This window comes from Gorilla gorilla, chromosome 11 (genome assembly GCF_029281585.2).
Source record: "Gorilla gorilla gorilla isolate KB3781 chromosome 11, NHGRI_mGorGor1-v2.1_pri, whole genome shotgun sequence".
Classification (NCBI taxonomy): domain Eukaryota; kingdom Metazoa; phylum Chordata; class Mammalia; order Primates; family Hominidae; genus Gorilla; species Gorilla gorilla.
In genome coordinates, this window is record NC_073235.2 from 86,108,780 (window position 1) to 86,123,977 (window position 15,198).

Consider the following 15,198-nt stretch of genomic DNA (forward strand, 5'->3'; position numbering starts at 1 on the left):
AGAGATACATGAGGGATAGAGAAGCCCAGCCTGAGAAATGAACCTTAATACTGGCCTACCTGCCACATCCTATAATACATGTAGCAAAGGACCTAGGTTTAAAATGTTCACCTTGAGCTATTTTGCCAGCACTAGAAATTCCTATTTAAATTACCAGCAGGGTTATCAGTATTATGCTCCATAAATGGTCCTGGACAAAAGGCTGATTTTTTTTTTTAAGTCAATAGATTTCCTCTCTGGATAGGAAGTCCAGACTATGGAAGAAGTCTCACTGCCCCAAAGAACTTCTATGCATCTTTTTTGATTGGATCAAATAGTGCCATGTGGATTCTGCTGAGTCATATTTCCTTTAAATAGAAGTTTTTTATAGTTGACTCACCATTTATTTGCAATTTATAAATAATCGTAAGTGGAAAACAAATCAGAGGAACAATCATATACATAAGTTATACTGATATAAGATGTTCCCTTGAACTCACTGGTGCTTTGGAATATTTTCAATAGAAAAGAATCTCCAATACAAAGTGCAAAGTCAGTTACTTGTTTATCCATGATTTAAAGTTCATAATTCAAGATCAGGCCCTTATACTAGCACCTTATTGTTTTGCCCATGGCCCAAGATAATTAAACAATTTCTCTAAAGAGTTAATGTGGCTCTGTTGTTGAATATGGCTTATAATCATTTTACCATCCTAAGCGCATAGATATTCTTCAAAAAGGAAGTACATCTGAATAGTGTTTTAGGCCTCTTTTGATGCATTTTGACTGATTTGTTCTTTAATTAACCTCATAAGACTTTGCTTTTGAAAGTCTGTATAATAGGCATAAAGGAAAAATGAAAAGCAGGATTGATGTACACCACTTTGGTAAAACCAAAGCAAGTTTAAAAAGAAAAGAAATGATGATATCAGCTCCTAGTATCTGAAATAGCCTAGTTATTTCCCTTTCCCTCATCTTTGTTTTATTTTCATCAGCATCTACAAGCTGTTTGCAACTGCTGCAAGAAACATCCTGAAATAGTGTCAAAAGGAATCTTTTCAATAGAAGGAAAACTTGCTTAAACTAAGTGTCAGGTTGTTTCACTTTTTGGAATGCTTCATTCCCTCTTGGCTTTTAAGAAATTCTTTTCCACTGTTCAGAAAATTTAATAGGCATTTAATTTAATGGATGTCATGTTGTCCTCCAATAACCTCACGCCTTCATTTTTGTAGCTAACCTTACCAATAAAACCATCTGAGCACCTCAGCTAAACATTCATTTAACACATCACAAATCCAGCAGACCTTGACTACCTTCCCAGCAAGGCAAATAAATATGTTAAAGGACCATCTTAATGTTCTCATTTTGAAAGTCAAGAAACATTTAGTTTAATAGCCAACTAATTTATCACACTGAAAGGGCATATGACCTCTGGAACCCCAAACTAACTTGGTCCTGCTTGCCCTCCAGGGAAAAGAGGAGAATGGAAGCTGGCACAAGGGTGTCTCAGTTGTCAGAAATTAGCTCAATATTATATCACACCAGATAAATGTCAAGAATTCATGTAATTCCATCCGGATTGTTTTCTGCAGTTCTGACTCCATCAGTATTGTATTCGGCTCTTCTCCTGAGGGCAAGCCAGGGTTCTGGGACTTCATTAATAGAAATATCTTAGTTCTATGAGTGAGACTACTGACATAGTAGGTGGTACTAGGGACATGTCAAGTATAGAGCTTATATCATTCAGGATCTCATCATGAGACAGAAATCATGCCAGTTATTTCAACAAGTAAAACTTAATATAAAGAACTTGATAAAAGTTGGCCAACTACTAAAAGGGGTAAACAAAAACACTACAGTGTTTTAGAGGTAGAATCTTCAGGAAGCAGCTACCACCCTGTGGCAGACACACTCTAAGTTGACCCCTAATGAGTCATACCCTTGTTATCATCCCCTATTCTTGAGTGTGGGCAAAACCAATGACTTGCCTCTAACCAATATTACATGGAAAACATGATGGGATGTAACACATTTGATCAGGTTGTGCTATATAAAAGTTCATCTTAACAGACTATAGCAAGAGATTTCTCTTCTGGCCTTGAAGCAGCAAATAGTCATTTATGAACTGCCTATTGGAAGGGCCACATGTCAGAGGACTGCTAGTGGCCTCTAGGAACTGAGGGTGGCCTCCAACCAACTTTAAGTAGGATACTGGGGCCCTGAGTCATGCAGCCATAAGGAAACAAATTCTAACAAAAACTTGAATGAGCTTGGAAAACAATTCTTCCTTAGTGAAATCTCCAGATGAGAACACATCCCAGCTTACACCTGGTTGGAGCCTACTGAGACCCACAGCAGAAAATCCAACTAAACCATACCCAGGCTCCTACCCCTTGGACGCTGTGAGATGATAAATATATGTTAAGATGCTACATTTTCAGTAATTTGTTATGTGGCAGTAGAAAATTAATAATATTCCTAGGGCTGATGAAAATGTAAACAAAGAAAATCTTAGAAACTTAGAAGAGAATGTCCCCATTTAATGTTAAGACAGGATTCTATGGAAATAATGAGCTACTGAAGAAATGATACCCATACCCACTGCTCTGATCAAGAAGAGACTTGCTGAAGACCACTCACCACCACAGAATCATGCAAACCACTGCCACCTCCAGAATCCATAGCATGCTGACGCTTGCTACCACTCAGTAGAAACAAAAACCAGAGAAGTCTCTCCACCCTCTTGTAGTCTTGCTATCTCCTTCTGGTGTCTTCTTTCAGCAGAGCCTAACTCATACTGGCTAAACAAGAATTAAAAACTGAAGGTCCAACTTTATTATCACAAAATAGGCAAGAAAGTATGTGTTTTCAGCCGAGAGGCAATAAATTAGTTACTTACATAAAGTCTACAGTTACAGCTTCTAAGATCACCTTCAAGGAAGCCCATATATCCTGGCAGAGGAAGAAGACAACAGTAGAAGGGAAAGGGAAATTTTTCACATTTTAGGTCAGAGTTGAAAGTCAGTGGATAAAGAGTAGAACCCTCTTCATTTCCTAAAATGTTACCGAATAAAAAGCAAAAGAGGGAAGATAGGGTTCTAAGTGCTTTTGTTTTCTAACTCACGTGCTTCACTCAAAGATTCAGCATTTCAAAGTTGCAAGGTCGTTAATCATGTGATGTCCAGAGTGTCTGTAAATTCCAACAACATTTTATGATAGAATTCTACAAGTTTTCTTTGTCTTATGATTTGGTTAATCACTTGACTTTTTAAAATTGCATCCAGGTTTTTTAAACATGCAAATTCTACTATAAGCCATTTTAAAAATGGTATCAGCATTATTAGCATTTTATTTTCCTCACGAACCATTTTCATTGCTATTCCAAAATCATTTAGACTGTTCATTAAAATATACTGAGGCCTTTGACCTTAAAATTAACCATCAAAAGAAACATTGGCAAATTTATAGCACTTTGCAAATGTTCTAGCTTGTTTAGCTCATATTATCATGTCAAGAAACCTACAGCATATTCAAACTTTTCCCCAAGGGGTTCACGTCAGTAACAACTTACAGAAACTGTAATATTTTTAGGCAATTAAGATGAAAGAACTCCCATAACTCAGTTTAGAATACAGAGTTTAGAAATATTAGTGTCCCCTTTCTATCCTACTCGTCACAGATACACAGCTTTCACTAAACTCACAAGTATAAAGTACTTGTTTATATATATATATATAATATATATATACACACCCACAGTCACTCCCCTTCTGATGCTATGACATTTGTTATGGTCTAGTATTTTAGAAAATATATACACATTAGCTCTCGTAATTATGAAGCACACATGTATACTGACCTGGTTGACTCAGATGACACAGTCAGCATTTCCCCCCATCTCTCAGCTCTTTCATTTTATGTATGTTGAGCTCATTCTCTTGTAGATGGGCTTTCTCTATTTGGTGGTAGTAAGTTAGAAGGAGAGAGTCAGGAAATGTGAGATGTGGAAGTGTGGCTACAAAGAACTTCAAAATTATACTGGTCTCATCTAGTAACTGGTCTCATATAGTAACTCCAAAATAGAGTCTCTCATCCTGCATCTATATAGAAAACACCAAGAAAAGATTCCGATTGGCCCAGTTTAGGTTAAATACATCCAACCTTGAGTCAGTTGCTGTGGCCAGGGCAATGAGATACCAGGATGGGCCAAGTCTAAAAAATATTTTCATTCTTGGCCAGGGAAATAGAATACTGAATTGGCACCCTTGCCTAAGCCAGTGGGGGAGAGAAAGAAATAATATGTATTACCAAAAAAGAGTGAGGAGATTCTAGTCCAATAAAAAACTAATATTCACCAAGGGTGTCCTTGCCATCTATTGGCAGTGGTGAAAACCAGCTAATCCATTCAACTATCGTGGGATAAGCTTCAAATTGCTTGGTGGGATAGAATCATAACCTTTTATAAAATTAAAATCTCAGTCTCACGACATTCTTGTCCATCTGTTTATTTGCACAGTGCCTAATAAAGAGCCAACTAATTTGACGGTTGAATGGATTCCAAGAGACAAAGAGACCTGGGTCTTGGAAGATTCAACTATAATGTGTCTAAGAGATTTACCAACCAAGAAAAGAGCACCCACATTCTTTCACTTCACTTCTTGTGTTCTTTAATAATTTCTCTATGACAAAAAGCAGCTTTATTAATCAGGTCTCTTAGTTGCAGAAAGTCAACTCAAACCAGCCTGCATAAGAGAGAAATATCTTTTTTCATATTATTAAAACTTCAAGAAATATATAGATCCCGGCACTAAAATGTTGTTGTAACTTCTTGTTCTCTCTTAATGTTTTGGCCGCTGCTGTGGCTTTACGTTCAGGCTTGCTCTTTTCTATGGTGGGCAAAATTGGATGCTCCAAGTTTATGTAGCCTTAGTCCTTGCCATCCCTAAGGAAAATAGCATATCTCTGAAGAGCAGAAAAGTCCTGGTGAGACTTCTTATTTTTCCAGCTTGAGTCACATATTCTATCCCGGACCAATCATATAGGCCATGCACAAGTTTAGATATTTTCAGGTTGGGCTCACTTTATTCCACATGGAATGCGTTCCTCACAGAAAAAAGGTGTTCTGTTTGTAGGAAGAATGTAATAGGCTACCACAATCCAGGACAGAGGCAGGGCAGGTTGCACTGTATTTATAAGCTCACAACCATAGGAACACTATCTCTGTGGTTCCAAAGAAGTATATTTTCTCAAGACCAATTTAAAGTAGATATTTTGATACAGTTATTCTAATATATAGCTTCTATTTTGGAATGAGTGAACCTCAGAATAAAGGAGGTATTCTGTTTTGTGCATAATTTGTTAATAATATAAAAACTGAAATTGTAATATTTTAGGTCATGTTTAGATGTCTGTTACATAAATGGGTAGGTCAGAGAAGCTACATGGAAACATAATGTAAAGCCTACATATGAGAGCAGAGACATACCTTTATGGGCACCTGCTCCTACTTTTTAGCACCCATCTGACTAGCAAGGGCCAGAAGAGAAATCAAGTCTTTAATAAACAGGAACAACCTAATGCCTATTAAATAAATTAAGTATGTTTATCATGGCACTAAATCTGAGTGCTACTGACAAGAGTATAGACTCAGTGCTTCTCCCAGCACATATTGTCTAAGAATATATCGTCAGACACAAAGCGATATTTTTAATATCTCAAGATCTCTGGCTTATGTTGGAGCATAACATTTTTACTCCTCTGCTTATAATATATAATGGAATACAGTATAATATTATACAGATAAAGATATTTTATAGACACCTAGTGATACAAGTATATCTCTGAAAACATGTTCATAATATGAGTACTTATCTTAGTACTGGTAACAAATACCTGGAAAATTAGAAGCTTAAACACAAATAACTTTATTTTTGTGTCTAGTAAAAATCCTGTAGGTAAACAGAATAAGACTTGTGTGGCAGTGACACAATGGCATGGATCTAGGCTCATATTTAATTGCTCTACTGCACACAGTTTTATTCTCAAGTTCAAGTTATTCTCAAGCTAGAGCTGTAGCCACCTAATTCATGTTCACCAGGTGGATGGTGAAAAAGACTCAAGAAGGTAGTCTCCTGCTTTTTAAAGGAATTTCCTTGAATACACACACGTTTCTACTTAACATCTTATTTGCCAACTCTAAGCCCCATGGCTACACGTAGTTACGAAGGAGAATGGTTAACATTACCTTTTAGGCAGGTGGCAAAGTGACCAGTCGAAGCTGAGGTTTTTAATAAGGAGAATGAATGTTGAAAAGCAAGTACAACCCCTACCACAATCTACTTACCATTAATTCCAGGGAGATAGGAATCAAGCATTTAAGCACATTTCTAAATATGTGTGCTCCAATTATGAAAATGAGAGCCCACAAAAGAAGAAATTATTGCATATTTTTTCTATAATTGAAATCTGTTAATTCACATTTTTTACATTATATTCTAAATATGGGCACTGGGGTCAACAAACTCATTAGAAATTATTAAACACCAAAATATCCTATGAATAAATTAAGGTACATTTTTAAGGACAATTTCCTCTTTATTTTGATGAATGGTAATCTAGTGGTAACCTTTCTTTTATAACTTTATCATATAGTTGTGAAACATTTGAGAGTACCACAATAGAATGGCACTAACTTCTTCAAATCTATAAGAACAAAAATCATTTAGCTATTTGAAATAACGGTAAGGTTTGTTCATTTGTGTGACCTTTACAAATGTAAATTTCCTTGCTAGCAATTCTGTTAGCTGTAGGCTTCCAAAAAAAACAGAAATTGTACCACATATTTTCTTCCCCAAAGGCTTAACTAGTTTCTAAGCCAATGAAGAATGGGATCATACAGCTATGGTAGAGTTGACCCTTCATCAGTGGGGTGCACAGATTTGCACTTTCTTCAACAACCTCTCATCCAAATAACCAATAATCTACATTTTTAGCACAGCTAACTTGAGTTGTGGTCTAGGCCTTAAATAGAGCTTAATATTTTTACAATTTTCTTCATTAAAACTATCTTATAGCAACAAACATTTCCCAGCTGGTGGGTTAGGAGTCAGAGTTCCATAAGAAAAAAATTTTAGGAGTAATGAAATGATCAAAGACAATATTTTACCCATATTAATGATCTTGATCTCATTATTTGAAATATGGCAACAACAAAATAAACGATTTAAATGGCAATGCTAGAGAATCCCTATAATAAAATATAGCAATATTGTTAGGATGTAATATAACCACAAAAAGTCATGTTTTCAATGACTTGCATGACACAAGGGAATGCTTACAACGTATTTCATAATTATAATAATTATGAAAATTAAATTTGGAACATTTAGACAATACAGAAAAAGACAGGAAAAATGCATATCACCTGCAATTCCAACCATCAGGAATTGCTATGACAGAGAGAGATAAATAACCAGATAGAACCTTCTCTCTCTCTCACATACTGTTTCTGAGGGTATGCAGAGCAGGTTTTATATGATAGTCACATGATTTCAGGAAACCACATTTTGTTATGTTGCTCCACTGTATGCAACTTTCATTCTGAAAGCCAGACAAGATTATGCATAAACACACATATACACACACAGAGGTAGTGTATATATTTGTTTCAATGTTATAACATTCATATTAATAAATTATATTAATATTTAATACTAATGTTTCTCAGAATACTATTATTTGAAAACATTTCAACTTCATCATATCTTAGATGAATAAAATAATTGATTTGCTAATGACTTATTAGTGTTATTTGTTTTGTTTTTCATGTATTTGTTTTCATATAATGCTATGATCAACTCCTCAAACATAAATAGTTATATCATTATTTTAAAGGAGTAAATTCCTCTAAATGGGTAAACAAATATGAATATATTGTAGCGGTTGACAAAACTGCCTCCCAAGTAAATTATTACTTAACATAACATTAAAAATACAAAACTGTATATGTAGAATTTAACAAATATAAGTACATGTTTGTAATTTACATATAAGTATCCATACACACCATGAGTTAAAAAAAAAAAACAGAAGGAAATTAATGAACACATTAACAGTGGTTATCTCTAAATGGTGGGAGCGCAGGTAAAAAATTGTATTTATGTGTTTTTGTATTTTTTTAAATTCCTAAATTAATTATACTTTTGTAATAAGACAAAAATGTTAATCTAAAAATCCACTGCAATTTAACATTTGTTATATTTCACTTTTTATCAATTCTATTGTATTTTGTCAATTTATATTTAGTCAAGAATAATGCTGTAATTTATATTAATCAGTACAGGGAAATTCAGAAAACTTTATAATTCATAATATATCTACAGTGCTGAGATGGCTAAATCAATATCTTGAAAGTGAGTCATTTCATGAGTACATGTTATTAACCCAATATGTAGTAAATAATAAATGTTTGAAAACTTTTACAAATAAATACTGAAAAATTGTTTTTTCTATATTCTTTCTAGCTTTTAATGATCCTTTTGTAAGTATTATTATTATTGCAGTATGTAGTTCTGGACATGCACAAGAAAATTTTTAAAAGATAGACAATCCTGTGAGTTTAGACTAGAGAAAAGCAGTTAGAATTAATTTGGAAAAAAATCAATATATAAAAAGTATAATTGCTTTTGCACTTATCACCAGTGACATTGCCATTGTCATCATTAATCTGTCTCTGTACATTACAAGCACTTTATTATAGTTAATGGTCCATTTCTCATTTAACTTCACTCTGCCTCTATATCTTCCTTTATTAAGTGAGTACTAAATGAACTCTTTACAAAACTTAATTCTATATAGTAAATATCTGCATTTTCTCTTGTATTTTCTAATCATCTGTACCTATGCCCCTAATTTCTATTTAATATTAAATTAGCTACAAAGCATTCATATATACTACCTTTTTGATTAACCATGTAGTTGTTTGTTTCTTTTTAAGTCATAACTTACAATTCATCTTTCTTTACTCTCTTATTCATGGTTGCACCCTTTCTCTGTTTGTTACTAGGAACACAGATATTTTTTCACTATGGGTGATTATTTATTCCTTTACCATCAATGATGAATCACTCTGATTAATATGAAGAGCTTAAATAAATAGCTAGAAAGTTTATTACTTTTATAAAGTGCTGCATTCTACTAAATTATTCTAAGGGATAATTAAACTATTTATTTGCAAGCTATTTATTTATAGTTCTAGCAAGGTAAACAATGACATACAATAAAAAGCACATATTTAAAATGTACTATTTGATAAACTGTGACATAAAAAATATAGCTGTGAAGCTATCACCACAATCGAAATACATATTCAGCACCTCCCAAAGTTCCTCATGCCCCTTCTCACTCACCTCCTTGTCCCCAAGCAGCCACTGATCTACCTTCTTCCATTATAGATTAATTTGCATTTTCTATCATTTTATATAAATAGAAACATATGGTATGTAACTTTTTGGGGGGTCTGGCTTCTTTCACTCAGCATATTTTGGGTTCATACATATTGTAGCATTTATCAATAGTTACTTTGCTTTTTTATAACTAAGTAGTATTCTATTGTATGGCTATATCATGGTTTATCCATTTACTGATTGATGGATATATGAGTTATGTACTGTTGAGGTTATTACAAATAAAATGCTATTAACATTCATTAACATTCATGTATAAGTCCCTCAAAGGACAAACTTTCATTTATTTTGAATAAATACCTAGTACTGGGATGGCTGGATCACATAGTATGTGTACATGTAACTTAGACTTGACACTAAAAACATAATCCATACAACAAAAATTACAAATTCATAAATATAACTTCATCAAAATTTAAAAGTCTACTCTTCAAAAGGGAATGAAAAGAGAAACCACAGACTGGAGAAAATATTTTCAAATCCTATATATCTGATAAACAGATGTATATTGGAACTATATGAAGAACTCAAAATGGAATTTTTAAAAACCTCCATTTTGTTTTTTCTTTTTTTTTTTTTTTGAGGCACAGTTTTACTGTCATCTAGGCTGGAGTACACTGGTGTGATCTTGACTCACTGCAGCCCTGAGCTCCTGAGCTCAAGTGTTCCCCCCACCTCAGCCTCCTGAGTAGCTGGGACTACAGGCGCACACCACCATGCCTGGCTAAGTTTTGCATTTTTTTGTAGAGACAGGGTTGCCATGTTGCCCAGGCTGGTCTCAAACTCCTGAGCTCTAGCAATCTGCCCATTCCACCTCCTAAAGTGCTGGGATTACAGGTATGCACCACCATGCCTGGCCAACCTCCAATTTTTAAAAAAATACACAAGAGTTGTGAGCAGACAACTCACCAAAGAAGAGATATGGTTAGAAAATAAGTACATGAAAAGATGCTCAATATTATTCATCATTAGAGAAATGCAAATGAAAACACCAATGAGAGATACCACTAGACCGTATTAGGATGACTAAAAGCTACTAGACCCTATTAGGATGACTAAAATTTAAAAAAAAAAACTAACAATATCAAATGTTGGCAAGAATGTGGAGCAACTAGAACTCACGCACTGCTGGTAGGAATATAAATTCACCAATCATTTTGGAAAACAGTATGGCAATTTCTTAAAATTATTTTCTAACATATATTTAGCTGTAAATATTTTTAAATTTAAAATACATTTGAACTAATCAGGCATTAAATCTTTTCTTGAGGAGGATACCTACATTTCTGTAAACCAAAATGTTAAACAAAATCATATTATTATGAGTTAAGGGTATCCTAAAGATCTGATCTTGATTGTTAAACTTTGAGTTAGACAAGTCTCAGATATTTTAAAAATTTAATTTTTATTTATGTCTTGTACTGTGCTTTAGCTCATATGACTACTTCATTGCCTCTACTCATAAAATGTACTAACACCTGAGGCTTATAATAAAGAAGTTCAAACCTACATAAGCACAGCAAAAGTTTACAATGACCTTGATCAAGAAAGACCTACCATTTTGTATCTAATTCTAAGAATTAAGATATCGATTTCTAATTAAAACTGTTCCCCTTTAATTCTGACACATTATTTTAAATAAGCCACAAAATTACAATTCTGGTTCTAATATTAAACCAGGCCAAATCACTTTTTTCTTTTTAAATCTTAACATTATCACCTAAGAGACAGGTCTTATGCTAGTGTCTTGATACATGGAAGATTAAGATTGTGCTTCTGTCTTTGAGCAGCTCATAATCAGCAGGTTTATGCTGTTGTTTTAGCTTGCAATGATTTGCCTAAGGAGATCCTTTTATTAAGAAGTCTTAGGTCTCCTAAAGCTTGATTGTGGCAACTGAGCTGTTAAATGCCTGTTGCCAATTATCTATTACCTATTACCAGAGAGTTTTGAGGAGTATACAAGAATTCTTTCTCTCAGATATCACACAGCCTTACAAACGAACTTTTAGTCCCTCCTACTCATAGTCCTTTCATGTGATTTCTCTGAAAGAACAATTCCATGAAAACCCAACTCTAATATTCCAAGTTTTTCTTCCAGTATTTCCACCAATACGAGATGGGTCTTGTCTTGCTATGCTCATGAGTAACCTTCTAGCTCACAAGTCAATCAGTCTTGGCACTCTTTGAGGTCTCTGAGGCATTTCCCAACCTGACCATTCCTTCCCTCTTTCCTTCTTAAAATTTTCCAGGATGTAGTCCTATTCTTGCTCTCCTTCTAACTCTCTGACCGTCACTTTCTGTTTGTCATCAGATCCTAACTTCCTGTCCTCTCTAGCATGCCAGATTTTCCCAGATTTACATCCTTGCCTTTTTCTTTTTCACATGCACTCTCCCTGAACAATTTCATCCATATTCATATTTGTAACTAAAGCCTTTAAGTTAATGATTTCAGAATCTAAATTCTATAGCTACTATTTATGGAATGCCTACTATGTGCCCATAATGCTAGGGACTTTGCATAAATTATCTCATTTAATTCTCAACACCCCAGCTTATTTTACAATCCATATGTCCAGGAAATAAGTTCATGCCAAACCATTTTAGCACCCAGCAAAACCTTTTTCACTTAAACTAAGATTTTAAGAAAATCTTAAACTTCACACTTCAAAAGCCATTTTGACAATTATTATTTTTAAAAAAGAATTCAGGCAAACTGAAATCACAAAGGGGACTCAAGTAATTTACCCCTAACATAAATGCATGTAAACTCCTTTTCCTTAAAGAGAATCTAAATACCCAAATCCCTCTTTAATTATACTTTTACTTGATGGAAGGGATATAAAACTATAATAGGAAGAGCTAATGGACCCAAAGGACTACTATAATCTCCAAAAGAGGTATAAAGTATCCAACATTTTCAAATTTATTTTCTCTAGAAAATTATATTTTTATGGATCATTTTGTGAGAACACTGTTGCTCGGACTAGATTCTGGGAGACAGTGATACCAACAGTTTGAAAACTTGTCAGCTTACTTCTGTTTCATTGCACAGTGCCATTTCTCCTGAAATCATTTGACCACATACATCCAACACTATTTTTCTCTCCGTTCCCATTGCCACAAGAGTTCAGTTTCTCATCATCTCTCACCTAGCAATTGCTATGATCTCTCTTAACTGCTTCCAGTCTCACCCTGCTGCAATCTTTTCTCCATGTTTTGCGAATGAGATCTTTCTAGAATGCACATTTGACAACTTGGAACCAAATTTACTTAGCTCCTCATGCGAAATTCCTCTGCCACTGGTCACTCTTTGAATCAATAGCATTTTTCTCTTTAATAGATATTTTAAAATTTTGTATACGGTGGTGTCTGGAACCTTAATTTTTTTTCATTGTATTTATCTGTGCATTTGAAAAACTACTATTAAGAAAGATATAAAGAAACTAAATTAAAATGAACGCATCTGCAAATAGATGATTCATCACCCAGAGTTGATCACCAGTGGGGAATATGAGGAGCATCACATTCCAGTCTTGGATCTCCAAAACTCAACAGGTCTGCTCTTTGAAACATGTCTCATGAATAGATTCATAATCAGCTCATAGAGACTACAACAGAAACTTATATGCTAATTTCTCAAACTATAAGAAGTTGAATTATCAAGATTCCCAAAAACATTACTGGTTAAGTCATTTTATCTTCATAATATGTAAAAAAATAAAAACTTTATTCAGAAAATTACTTGCCAAGGACGTTAGAAGACAATTCACCATAGAAAAATGCATATTCCAATAAATATTTTCAACATTATTCATAAAAATGAATGCATATTGAGACAATTCCTAAGTCACTAAATACACCTATAAGAACTCTAATACCAATCCTTGAAAAGGATACTTTAACAAAAGACAGTCCTTAACAGAATATTATCAAAATAAATCAATGTACAGAAAGGGTAATACATCATGGTCATGTGGGATTTATCCCAGGAATTTAACTTTGCTAATATTTGGAAATTAATTAAGGTAGTTCAACATAATAACAGCAGGAAAAAAATCATATTATCTCAATAAATGCAGAAAAAGCATTTTAAAAATTTAATATCTTTCCTTTTATAATTAAAAAATCTTAGGGAAACTATAAAGTAATTGCCTCAAACTTATAAAGAGCAACTACAAAATATCCTGTTGCTGACATTATAATTAAGATGATATATTGAGCTGAAGCACTTTCCCCTAAAAACAAAAATAAAGCAAAGATGTTTGCTATTACTACTTCTATTCAACATTTTAACAGAGGTCTTAGCAAGTGCACCAAGTGAAGGAAAATAAATAACATGTATACAGGTGATATGGTGTGTCTGTGTCCCCACCCAAGTCTCAACTTTAATTTTATCTCCCAGAATTCCCCCATGTTGTGGGAAGGACCCAGGGGGAGGTAATTGAATCATGGGGGCTGGTCTTTCCTATGCTATTTTCATGATAGTGAATAAGTCTCATGAGATCTGATGGGTTTATCAGGGGTTTCCACTTTTGCTTCTTCCTCATTTTCTCTTGCTGCCACCATGTAAGAAGTACCTTTCATCTCCTGCCATGATTCTGGGGCCTCCCCAGCCATGTGGAACTGTAAGTCCAATTAAACCTCTTTTTCTTTCCAGTCTCAGCTATGTCTTTATCAGCATTGTGAAAATGGACTAACACAACAGGTTTGAAAGTAGTAAAAATATCTTTATTTGCAGACATTATGATTGTGTTTAACAAAGTTCTTATTAATCTATAAAAAGTCTACTAAATCTAGTAAGTAACTATACCAGGAACTAAGAATATTTTACCAATCCAAAAAATTAACTGTATTTCCATATATAATTGAAAAATAAATTTCTAAGAAATGATATAACTTCAGTAGCATAAAATATCAAGAAATAAACTTAACAAAACCCATAAAATACCTACAATAAAAACTATAAAACATTGCTGAGAAGAACTAAACTAGACCTAAAAGATGGATTTATCATGCCAATGATAGGAAGATACAATATGGTTAAAAAATTCTTCCAATTTTACCTATAGATTCAATGTTATATGTATCAAAACCCCAGAAACTTTTCTGGTATAAAGTGAAAGCTAATGCCAAAACATATTTGGAAAATGCAAAAGAAATAAAATAGCCAAAATAAACTTGTGAAAACAAAAGGAATAAAATTGGATGACTTAAACTATCTGTTTGTAAGACTAATTACAAATCCATAGTAATGAAGACAGGGTGCCAATAGAATAAAGGCAGACAAATTAATCAGTTGAACAGAGTAGTCTGGTAATAAGCCCACATGATTTTCCACAAACTGGCAGTGAAATCCAATGGATATTAGAGAATATTTTCATCAAATGGTTCATTACTGAGTACACACATGAGGGGGAGAAAAAAAGCTTGACCAATACCTCAACCCATATACAAAAATTAAGTTAAGTGGATCTCCAATAAACATAAAAATTATAATTATAAAAATCCTAAAATAAAACAAAGAACATAGAAAACTAATAGCAATTTAGAGTTAAGCAAAGTTTTTAGTTTTTTTAAAGACGGAGTTTCGCTCTTGTTGCCCAGGCTGGAGTGCAATGGTGCAATCTCAGCTTACTGCAACCTCCACCTCTCAGTTTCAAGCAATTCTCCTGCCTAAGCCTGCCAGGTAGCTGAGATTACAAGGCATGCACCACCATGCCCCGTTAATTTTGTATTTTTAGTAGAGGTGGGGTTT

At 33.9% G+C, this 15,198-nt stretch overlaps 1 long non-coding RNA gene across 1 annotated transcript in view; it reads right to left on the reverse strand.

Moving 5' to 3' along the window:
• Positions 1 to 3,136: 3,136 nt before the first annotated feature.
• LOC129532135 (uncharacterized) overlaps positions 3,137 to 15,198 on the reverse strand; it is a 101,834-nt gene continuing 89,772 nt past the window's right edge. Inside the window, exons 2-3 of the long non-coding RNA XR_008677763.2 lie at positions 3,839 to 3,934; positions 3,137 to 3,169 (exon numbers count right to left, since the gene is read on the reverse strand). This is a non-coding gene — a long non-coding RNA (uncharacterized lncRNA). The remainder of the gene's footprint in view (positions 3,170 to 3,838; positions 3,935 to 15,198) is intronic.